The following is a 12,184-nucleotide window of genomic DNA, read 5'->3' as shown; positions in this document are numbered from 1 at the left end:
ACCACAAACCCACCTTCACCTGCAGTACAGTCACGTCGAAGAATTTCTCACTCCAAAAGCGTCCACTATTTCTCTGCTACTTGAAGTAGCGCAGCCTTGAAGCTACAGGAGCACCTGCAAAAGGCATTTTCATCATTTTCTCTTTCGTGGCACCGTAGTCCTCCCCCTCCCACTACACAGCTTCCCCTGTTGTGGTAATATGGTGACGCTCATCAAACTTCCATATGAATCCCTCCCTTCCAATTTGGCCTCGCTCATCCCCGTCAAAACTTCGTTAATCTTTCCAGGATTGTTTAATCGCGTTAAGTTTTGTTTTGTTCCTGACGAATGATCATTTGACGTGTTTGCTTTGTGTGTGATGGAACTTCTTTGCTCGCGTCGAAGCCTTGTTGAGTGGCCTCGGAACCTGTCTCATCTTCGTTCGAAACTTATTCAGAAGGACTTTGGACGCACTTGTTTATAACGTGCTTGGCTCGAGCTTTCTTTGACCGTGTTGGAACACGTTTGTTTGTCTTGGGACCTGTTAAACCGTGTTGGGGGCACGCTCGTTTGTCTCGGGACCTGTTAAACCGTGTTGGGGGCACGCTTGTTTGTCTTGGGACCTGTTAAACCGTGTTGGGGGCACGCTTTTTTGTCTCGGGACCTGTTAAACCGTGTTGGGGCACGCTTTTTTGTCTTGGGACCTGTTAAACCGTGTTCGAACACGTTAGTTCGTCTTGAGTGCTTGAGTATGGTCGTGAGACACCATTACTGATGGTTGGTGGAGAGACAGCTCAGTATCTGGTTGTAATCATCCCATAACACCTTCCTCACCAGGTACTTCTGTGACTGTACAGCGGATCATCAAAGTACGCATGGAGGAGGAAACTCTATATTGATCTGTTATACTGTCCTCACTGCAGATGTAGAGGTCTTTATGGTTCGTAATTATCTTAATGGTAGTTACTGTTCAGAGATGTTGTAGTGGTTGTGGCTATAACTATCAGAAGATAGCTTAGGCTTAAGGATGGGATCTAAACCCATACTTTCTCAAGATATTTTGAACGTTATTGTTTTTTTTATTCAAGCCATCTTAATATTTCACATATTTCTTGGACTTTTAGAATAGATGGTCCTTTTTTATTAGTATTGATTAGAGTGTCAGTCTGGCTAATTGCGAGTGGTTCATGGAGGATACATTTCCTACATAGGCACAATATATATATACAGCCACCAATGCTGTATCATCAGCGAGCAACAACTGACTCACTTCCCATGCCCTATCATCCACAACGGGCTGCATACTTGCCCCTCTCTCCAAAACTCGTGCATTCACCTCTCTAACAACCCCATCCATAAACGAATTAAACAACCATGGAGACATCACGATTCCATGCCGCAAACCGACATTCACTGAGAACTAATCACTTTCCTCTCTTCCTACTCGTACACATGCCTTACATCCCCGATAAAAACTTTTCACTGCTTCTAGAAGCTTGCCTCCCACACCATATATTCTTAGTACCTTCCACAGAGCATCTCTATCAACTCTATCGTATGCCTTCTCGAGATCCATAAATGCTACATACAAATTAATTTGTTTCTCTAAGTATTTCTCACATACATTCTTCAAAGCAAACACCTGATCCACACATCCTCTACCACTTCGAAAACCACACTGCTCTTCCCCAATCTGATGTTCTGTACATGCCTTCACTCTCTCAATCAATACTCTCCCATATAATTTCCCAGGAATACTCAACAAACTGCGTAAGACAAGAGAACAAATGGGAGCATCGGTGAAGGGGGCTAATGGGGAGGTAATAACAAGTAGTGGTGATGTGAGAAAGAGATGGAGTGAGTATTTTGAAGGTTTGTTGAATGTGTTAGATGATATAGGCTGTTTTGGTCGAGGTGATGTGCGAAGTGAGACGTTTAAGAAGAATGATTTGGTAAAAAGAGAAGAGGCAGTGAAAGCTTTGCGGAAGATGAAAGCCGGCAAGGCGGCGGGTCTGGATGGTATTGCAGTGGAATTCATTAAAAAGGGTGTGACTGTGTTTTTGACTGGTTGGTAAGGATATTCATTGTATGTATGACTCATGGTGAGGTGCCTAAGGATTGGTGGAATGCATGCGCCACTGTACAAAGGCAGAGGATAAAGGTGAGTGTTCAAATTACAGAGATATACATACATACATATATATATATATATATATATATATATATATATATATATATATATATATATATATATATATATATATATATCCAAGATCTTGAGAGACCGCCGGGATAAACCCCTTGCAACACCCTCCCCCCCTCCCCCCTGGCTAGTGTGGAGGGACATTTGTGTTATTGAATTTCTGTTTAGCTTTGTTTATGTCACGTTTGCAGCCAAGTCTCGCGCATTTTCCCCCCAGGTGATCAGAGCGAGGAGAGGCCCCAGCACCCTCGGCCTCTCCACTCGACAGCCTTTTTAGTGAAGTGTGGTGGAATGTTGTCAGACGTGCGTAGGTTGGCAGTGTGGAGAGTTGTCAGCTCTTACCGAGGCTTCACATAATAAAAAGTTTTATCTTAACATTAAATGATAATTTAAGATATTCTATAATGTTTCCTGTAACCAATCGACAGCTATAAATGGTTATAGATATTAAATTATTTCGAAATAAGATGGAATTACTTCAAAGCTTAATTATATAGGACTTACCTTCGTAAAAGTAGGATCCGAATGCAATACTCCCGATCGTGTCTTTAGGTTGAAGGGCGTCCGATGCGTCTTCAGCATCATTTGATCCGCAACATATGTTTACAGAAATTTTGAAATACTCTGAGCATCATCGTACTGATGAAACTCCGTTCAAGGAAGGATCCTAAGCTCGAGAGTTCCCAAGACCATCTTTCTGGAGTGCTTGACGAAGGAGGTGGACGAGTGCTAATAGGCATTAGTGGACCATCTTCCATCACGATGAAGTGAGTCAAATATGTATATAGAGAAAGTAATAAGATCAGTTGACTACAAGATGTTATCAATGCTAGATTAAGATACTATTATGTAGGTATTACTGGCCTTTTGAACTATATGGAGATGTTATCTGTGCGAACTGCAAAGATTGTAACCAGAGATTTGGACATACACTGGAACACAGCTTCTCAGACTATGAGAAAATACAACCTTTTAGGGAAAGGTCGAAGTAAACCGTGGAAGAAATAGCACCACACCTTATTGTTAATGATAAAAGACTTGAAGTCTTTTGATATCTTATTCCCTTTTGGCATCCAGCTCAATAATCCATGATAGGAAACTGTAACCTTATGATCCTACGTTCTCACGTCATGATCTCCACTGGGGTCTGAGGAGGACCTTATGTGAGCACTGGAACGCTGTGCTTGTGCCACCGCCCACAGGATGACCACGGACGCACGGACCGGCACTGTAATCCAGCCTCTGACGTCGACAAAAAAGTAGAAAAAGAAGGAAAGAAAAAGTCTCCTGAACGGAAGCTTTACGGCAAAGTTGTTTGGTGTGACAGAACACTGTGGTCGCCCTCCAGTAGAGTCTAGTTACAACCACCACTTGAGGGAGGTCGTTCCGTGTGGCAAGGCTCGAATGTCCTGGTCTCTCAGCATCGTCATTTTTGCCCGTGCTGGAACGGCACGGTGACCAGCTGCTGTCAACGGGCCAGAATTAAACTCGCCGCCACATTAGTGAAGGTTTCATAACACTGTTAGTATTATCGAAGCCGCAGTTTATGATACGGAGAACATAGAGGAATTCAGACAGCAACAGACCAATGGGTCCTTTCGAGGCTGTTTATGATGATGGAAGATATCAGAAACTCATGGATGAGTGTGGTAAGAAGATATGAATATGTCTCAAAGGAAATAACAAATCTATCAGCGTCTCATGTAACTAAGGAGGCAAGAGGAATGTTCGTCGTGAATTTGGTGCAAGATATTCATCAAGACGATCCTCAAACGTGTTTATTGTGTTTCTTATCATTGTTTTAATTTGCAAATAATTCCATATTTCGAGAATCCTGTTGAAGAAAAAGTATTTCGCATCTTTGAAGGTAAAACGTTTGTCCACGAGTTTGTATCCTTTACTACACGTAAAGTCAGGCACGTCTAGTCTTCACTATCTTCTTCGATCAAGATGCTCGAAGTCTTTGGTAATATTGAATAGCAGTATTAGATTACCTCTCAACCCTCGCTTTTTTAAGGTAGATAAATCGAAGTAGTTTCATTGTGTCTCGAAGCATCTGTATCTCAGTCCGGGAATAATCTCGGTAACCCGCCTCTGTACTGTCCATTATGTCTATATATTCTGTCAAGTTGTGTGAGCAACACTGAACACAGTATTGTACGTGGTGAATATGGCCAGTGAACTGTAAGGAGCGGTGATGATTTCCCTGGACTTCAACTCGAAAGCTTTACCTACGAATCCAAGAACTTTGTTTCGCCCTTCTTACTGCTTCTGTCCTCTGCTTACTTGTCTGTAGGTGACCAGAGTCAAGTCTTGTTCCTGGTTTACCACTTGTAGCCCAACAGAAATCATACTCTCGCTTGCCTCCTCGTCTTTACAACCGAAATGGAAGACTTTGTACCAATCGATAAGAGAATTTATTTGCCATCTTTAAGCCCAATTGCATTAGTTCGTCTATGTCAGTGTGAACTTCGGACGTTCAATTTCTGCGGAAGAATTTTGTTTCCCAGGTTAGTCTCGTCTGTGAATTTCAGTATCATACGATGCAGCTCATGATTAACCTCGTGTATCTGTATGATTATGGAAAGCTTTGAAATACAATTAGCATTATATCAGACCCCCAGCACATGCTTAGGGAAGGGGTCAAGGGTGTTATAAGCTATGAACCTGGATGAGAAATATTTGAGCTCTTGGTTCTCCCGAGCCAGTTTACCAGAGGCTGAGGCTGTCCGGACGCCCTTCAAACTGGACCAAGGAAATGTGGAGGTGGTGTGCCTTGCTCTCGTGGCTCGTCCTGGCTGGCCACTTGCCCGAGGTGGACGCTAGGTCTCACAGGCATAACCCGGCATCGGCCGATATAGATTTCCGATTACATACAAAAGATACGTTACCCAAATGTTACTGTCTATTTTTGTGGTATGATCTTGTCAGTGTAGAGTGTGGTTTAACATGATAGGGTAGTTCATCCTGTGATTGCTAGTTTCAATCCCTTTCCTTACACCTTTACTTCCCTCATCCTTGACCCCTCTTACCCCTCACTCTCCCTTCACCCCCCTCACTTCCCCCCCCCCTTCACTCCTCTTACCTCCTCACTCCCACCTCCTTGAAGCGTGGCTGTCCTGCCCTACCCACCCTGATAATCTTCCCCCCACCCATCTCCTCCTCCTCCACCTCTTCTCCTCGCACATTCCTTGTGCTCCCTCACCTCCACCATCCCCACCACTGCTGCCACCATCACCGCCGCCACCACCACCATCCCCAGCACTACCTCTCCCACCATCACCGCCTTCACCATCCCCAACACCTTCTCCCCCACCACCACCATCCCCTACACCGTCTTCCCCACCACCACCATCCCCTACAACGTCTCCCCCACCAACACCACGTGACGTCACTCTCCCTCAACGTGCACTCGCTCTCGTCAGTTCGGTCTGTGTGTTCTTGCTGCAGATTATGTCTCGCCTGTTGGTGTGTCTGCTGGATACTTCACATGACCAACGTCTGTGTCTCGCCTCCGGTGACTCCCTCAGTTGACCAGCGTCTGTGTCTCGCCTCCGGTGACTCCCTCAGTTGACCAGCGTCTGTGTCTCGCCTCCGGTGACTCCCTCAGTTGACTATCGTCTGTGTCTCGCCTCCGGTGACTCCCTCAGTTGACTATCGTCTGTGTCTCGCCTCCGATGACTCCCTCAGTTGACCAGCGTCTGTGTCTCGACTCCGGGGACTCCCTCAGTTGAGTATCGTCTGTGTCTCGCCTCCGGGGACTCCCTCAGTTGACCAGCGTCTGTGTCTCGCCTCCGGTGACTCCCTCAGTTGACTATCGTCTGTGTCTCGCCTCCGGTGACTCCCTCAGTTGACTATCGTCTGTGTCTCGCCTCCGGTGACTCCCTCAGTTGACTATCGTCTGTGTCTCGCCTCCGGTGACTCCCTCAGTTGACCAGCGTCTGTGTCTCGCCTCCGGTGACTCCCTCAGTTGACCAGCGTCTGTGTCTCGCCTCCGGTGACTCCCTCAGTTGACTATCGTCTGTGTCTCGCCTCCGGTGACTCCCTCAGTTGACCAGCGTCTGTGTCTCGTCTCCGGTGACTCCCTCAGTTGGCCAGCGTCTGTGCCTCGGCTCCGGGGACTCCCTCAGTTGACCAGCGTCTGTGTCTCGCCTCCGGTGACTCCCTCAGTTGACCAGCGTCTGTGTCTCGTCTCCGGTGGCTCCTTCAGTTGACCAGCGTCTGTGTCTCGCCTCCGGGGACTCCCTCAGGTGATCAATGTTTACGTTTTTCCCTGATTCGCTTTGTGCCGCGCGCTGGTGCCTCCGCCCGACTAGCTTTTGTTCTTGTTCATCGAGGCTTTTTGCCTTTTGTGCTGTCGAACCTTTGTCTTCGCTGTTGACTGCAGGTGTGTCGGTCGTATGGTGTGTGCATCGCCCTGCTACTCCGTGGGTCTGGGGCTCGTGTTAGTCCTCTTAACAAACCTTGGTCTTTCAGGTTTGTTGATCCTCCATAATGCCTGTTGATCCAACCATTGTCATCCTAGGACGTTTTCGAACTTATAATAAACCCCCCTATCCATTCCTCTATACTTTTCCACTCCTTCCTTCCCATCCTTCATATGTCACCCTCTGCCCCTTCCACCTCCTCTATCTTCATCCCTTCCTTCCTCTGATCCTTTTTCTCCTTCCTTCCCACCGTCGTAACTCTTTCATCCCTTTACCACCACCACCCCATTCCATAGAGTCTCCTTCTTTCACATTTTCCCCCCATCCCATCAGCCACTCGAGGGAACCAGCAGATGGTGTGTGTGTGTGTGTGTGTGTGTGTGTGTGTGTGTGGGGGGGGGGGGGGGATGGCGCCAGCTCCATATTGTAATGGCCGAACAATGCAATGGATCAATTGTTTGAATGATCTACAAACTCGTTTTCTCTCGTTCGCTACTGACGCGGGCTGTTTTAGTGGGCCAGTGACGTCAGTGCTGTCGACATCAATTGCTTTCGATAACAAAACAGGACTTTTTTCCGCTCCGCAGTCATAAAATCTGAGTCTCTTGATTATGGCGGACAAGGAACTGGTTTCAGCAAAGCCGACACGAAAGAAGCTCATAAAACTTTTGGGGGGAGGGAAGGGGAGGAGAGAGAGGGAGGAGCTGGGGGTAGGAGAGAAGACTGGGGTCGGGGAGAGAGGGCTGGAGTGGGAATCAGGGGAGGGCCATCGAAAAACTTGTCAATAACAGACCTGAATTTTAGTTTCGACAATGAAGGTGGGATGTGGCAAGTTAAAGTGGATCCGGGTCGCTCGACCATAAACTTGAATGGCATGCAATAAGATATTGTCTCCCCGGAGGAGGCAGGCCAGAGCCTGGAATTACACGCGTCTTCTGGTACGTGAAGGTTGACGTGGGTCGAGACCTCAGGAACAGTGACGGATGTAAACAAGCTGTGTTGAAATCCCTTGAGATTAACATGAAGGTATGGCGTCTCTCGGGAGATGATGGTGTTTTTTTTGTCTCTCTGCAGACGAAGGTATGTCGTCTCTCTGTCTCTACAGACGAAGGTATGTCGTCTCTCCGTTTCCACAGACGAAGGTATGTGGTCTCTCTGCAGACGAAGGTGTGTCGTCTCTCTGCAGACGAAGGTATGTTGTCTCTCTGTCTCTACAGACGAAGGTATGTCGTCCCTCTGTCTCTACAGACGAAGGCATGACGTCTCTCTGTATCTACAGACGAAGGTATGACGTCTTTCTGTCTCTACAGACGAAGTTATGTCGTCCCTCTGTCTCTACAGACGAAGGCATGACGTCTCTCTGTATCTACAGACGAAGGTATGTTGTCTCTCTGTCTCTACAGACGAAGTTATGTCGTCCCTCTGTCTCTACAGACGAAGGCATGACGTCTCTCTGTATCTACAGACGAAGGTATGACGTCTCTCTGTCTCTACAGACGAAGGCATGACGTCTCTCTGTCTCTACAGACGAAGGCATGACGTCTCTCTGTCTCTACAGACGAAGTTATGTCGTCCCTCTGTCTCTACAGACGAAGGCATGACGTTTCTCTGTATCTACAGACGAAGGTATGTCGTCTCTCTGTCTCTACAGACGAAGGTATGACGTCTCTCTGTCTCTACAGACGAAGCTGTGTCTTCTCTCTACAGACGAAGCCGAGTCGTCTCTCTTCTCTACTTTTTGCCGAATAATCTATAGATATGATAATTTAGATGCTAATTTATATGAATAATTGATTAATGTTATATACTAGATATTTCGTAATGTCTGGTTAGGCAGTCGGGTCTGGAATTAAGCTGCCACTTTGGAAGGTGGAGAAAGAACAAGGTTTGATGCTGAAGTTATAATGCCACTGGAAGCCTTGCCCACTGAAGAAGTAGAGTGTGTGTGTCTCTGTGTCTGTACCAGTGTCCTGTCACGCCTGTGGCACAGCCTTGAAGTTGGAGAAGACAGAAAATTAGCGGTTTTCACAGGTGGAGAGACACGGTAAATATACGTATACCAGGTGGAGATTAATGAGACGGGGCAACACACACACACACACGCACACACACACACACACACACACACACACACACACACACACACACACACACACTGTGTGACGTCTACTTTTATATATATCTGACTGAAAATATGTGAACATTTACCCAAGACGGGCATTGGTAGTGTGCCTCCACAATGAAAAAGACTTGTGTGGGATCAGACATCGTCTCCAATGACTGTGGTCAAACTTTCTCTCGACTTCACAGCACCAAGCTGATAGCCTCCCGCTGTGTGACACATCATCCTGGAAGATTTAGAACAAGTGGACATGATCGGTGGCTCTGAGAAGACATCTTGAAGACTCTCAAACGGTATTGTAACTCGTCCAAACTTGACCAGTCGTCCCAGAGCTTGTCTGTACAGCATTGATCCCAGTAAGGTCAGGTTTAGGAGAGACCTTTCCCAGGATAGACGACAACAAGGTCAGGCGAGACTTTTCCCAGGATAGACGACAACAAGGTCAGGCGAGACCTCCCCCAGGATAGACGACAACAAGGTCAGGCGAGACCTTCCCCAGGATAGACAGTGGCCCATCTGTCAACAACATAAAGCATGGTTGACAACGCCCTTTCTGGGAAGTTCTGATCTTAATCCGAAACTTCCATTATTCTCAATATTTTCCACATATCTAGTGATGGAGAGGGACTTCTGGAAACCAACCTGCTCAAGAGACCGCTAGAGAACCTCTGGAAAACGGATGAGTAAACCTTTCATTGCAACCGTGTCCGCTTCTATCACAGCCAAGCTCTGGCCCGGGAACATCACGCTTTATTTTCCTCAGTCTCCTGAATTTCTGATTATGATCCGGGTAAGATATGTGCATGACTTGGATACATGTTGCTCATCACAGAGGATCGCATTATCACACAACCTTCCCCTCATCTAGTACCCGACGGAGTTTGGCACAAGTGGTCACATATCTTGTTCAAGATATTCTCTGATAAAAGAAGGTTACAAGATAAAGAATGAAGTCACTTAAGTCCTAAGGTGTTTGTTTAAGGTGGAAAGGCGTTTCCATGGCAAGAAGGAGGTCCATATTTTCGTAACGAGTGACGGCGTCATCAGAGACTACGTCTACTTTCAGGAGCCGTCAACGCGCCCACTGGAACACTACATGCTGGACGGCCAAGCGACACAGGGTCTTTGTGCAAGAGTCCCTGACTTCAGTGAGGAAGACCACGAACTGCCAGCGGCCTCACTACAAGACCTGAAAGATCCATCTGGACCACCTGTTCCTGACCATAAGTGAATACCCCCGACCTCCCCGATGAAAATAGCGCATCCAGCACCATCTCCATAAAAAGTTGCCTGCGTCTCAGAAGACCATATAGAAAAACTAAGGGACGGGCAGCCAACAGGCAAAGGCCCGTATCAGACCAAGCAGAGGTCCGACGATCTTAAAAAGAACAAAAAAATTGGTCTTCACACCGAGTCTATGGGAAGCACGAGCCAGTGCGTGTGCCACGGGATCCAAGCTATAGTGGCAGGATTATATTCACACGGCTGGCGAGAGCGGTGGCCAAAATGACAACTGTAGACCAGGGAGAGGCAGCAGGATCATGACGGACGGGAAGGGATGTCTGGGTAGATGTAGCATCAGGAGATTTGATAAGGGCGGAAGGCTGTTGATACCACTCTGGCTAAGACAGAGAAGGACTTAACACTCCAGGTAGGTAAACAGTACTCAATACTTGAGCAATTAGAACCTCCTGTCGGTATGGAACAGCTGCGCATAAAAGAAATGATGATAACACGCGCAGCTTCTGTGTGATGTTGATGATGTGGGCCTTCGACGGTAGAGAGCAAGATGTGGTAATGTCCAACATCTTTATGTTACTGTAAGATGGAATTACAGTCTTTTAAAATTCAGTATTGGGATAACCCCAAGGGAGGCAGTTTAGACTTAGGACCAACCCGGGCAGATGCCTAGGACGAGACGTCGAGGAACTTGAGCAAAATATTCACCAAAATCCCTGACAGACGAGGACCAAAGGTGATCCACAAAAGTGAGATCAGAAATAGACCTTTCACCATGAAGGCTGTGTTGGTGATCTGTAAGAAGGGAAAGTAATTATAAGTGTTTAAGAAAGTGAGAGTTAAGTAGAGTTTCAAAATCTTTAGAGACAGCAGAAGTGAGAGCGTTGTGGGCGGTAGCTGGAGAGGTTAGAACGGTCTCTTTTTTTAAGGGATGAGCTGCACCAGGGCATGCTTTCAGAGAGAGAAAAATTGGGTTTTAAAACAAAGACGAAATAGGCAAGTAAGGATGACAGCTAGTATGATGGTACACAGCTTTGGACCGAGATGAGGCATGTCACCCGGACATGGCACACTTGTAGCTGGGAAGATGCTTAGAAAACTTTACAGGAGTTGAATACAGGAGAGGGCGCGGGTCAGTGTGAGGGATAGGAGTGGACTAGATAAGCAATTATCCAATGGAGAGTTGGAGGAGGATAATGTACTGAAAAGACTGGTTTGATCAGTGGGAGAATTACCTACATTAAAGTTGCACAACCTTCGACTCCCGTGGCCACACCAGTAGACTAAATCATAAGCTCAGGCCACAGACCTTGTACATGCTATAATTTTTATACACTTTAATCACACATTTATATAATTTTGCATTTCTTTTTTATCCTTTTTAATGGAACACAAGTTCATACTCTGGGATAGTGTGTCAGTCGCAGAATGCGCATTTTCATTGGTCAACTGTGTCGCACTTCTAACGTCTTGATGGCTGGCATCCAGGGAACATAGTGTTCTAAATGTTAATTCTATTTATTGCTCTCTTGCTTCATCTATAAATTCATAGATGTTCTGTCCATCGTAGTTCAGGGTCTCTGTAAAATGAAGTTCCCTCCACCTTAGCAACAGAGCTTCGTGCAGATTATATTCCTTCAGCAGAGAAATGCTATACGTCCAACTTTCCTGGAACTTTCTGTTTTCATTTTCAAGTTTCGTCTTTCGCAATGCATTTTTCCTCAATGCTGCCATTGCAAGGAGGGTAAGGGGGATTGTAACGATAGATTGGAAAATCTATGTATTAAAGGAAAATGATAATAAGTTGTTATCTATTTCTTTTATCAGTTTTGATTAGATTGAAAATAAGTATCCAAGAGCTGCCCAGGATCGATTCTGCATAGGTTCGAGTCCTGGTCGCAGCAGCTGGTCCACAGTTAACCCAACTGTTCATCGTCCCTTAGGAGCTCCACAAACTGGGTACCTTGTATGGTTGCGAGGCGTGGGCTATGGATAGAGTTGTGCGCAGGAGGGTGGATGTGCTGGAAATGAGATGTTTGAGGACAATATGTGGTGTGAGGTGGTTTGATCGAGTAAGTAATGTAAGGGTAAGAGAGATGTGTGGAAATAAAAAGAGCGTGGTTGAGAGAGCAGAAGAGGATGTTTTTGAAATGGTTTGGGCACATGGAGAGAATGAGTGAGGAAAGATTGACCAAGAGGATATATGGGTCGGAG

General features: G+C 46.3%; 1 protein-coding gene across 1 annotated transcript in view; it reads left to right on the top strand.

Moving 5' to 3' along the window:
• The window catches only part of LOC139759405 (uncharacterized), a gene marked incomplete at its 5' end in the record, with an annotated part of 233,319 nt that overhangs the window by 200,320 nt on the left and 20,815 nt on the right, over positions 1–12,184 (top strand). The window lies entirely within an intron of this gene.

Source organism: Panulirus ornatus, chromosome 33 (genome assembly GCF_036320965.1).
Source record: "Panulirus ornatus isolate Po-2019 chromosome 33, ASM3632096v1, whole genome shotgun sequence".
NCBI lineage: Eukaryota > Metazoa > Arthropoda > Malacostraca > Decapoda > Palinuridae > Panulirus > Panulirus ornatus.
The sequence above is the reverse complement of the archived record's forward strand: the minus strand, read 5'-3'. Positions and strand labels throughout refer to the sequence as shown.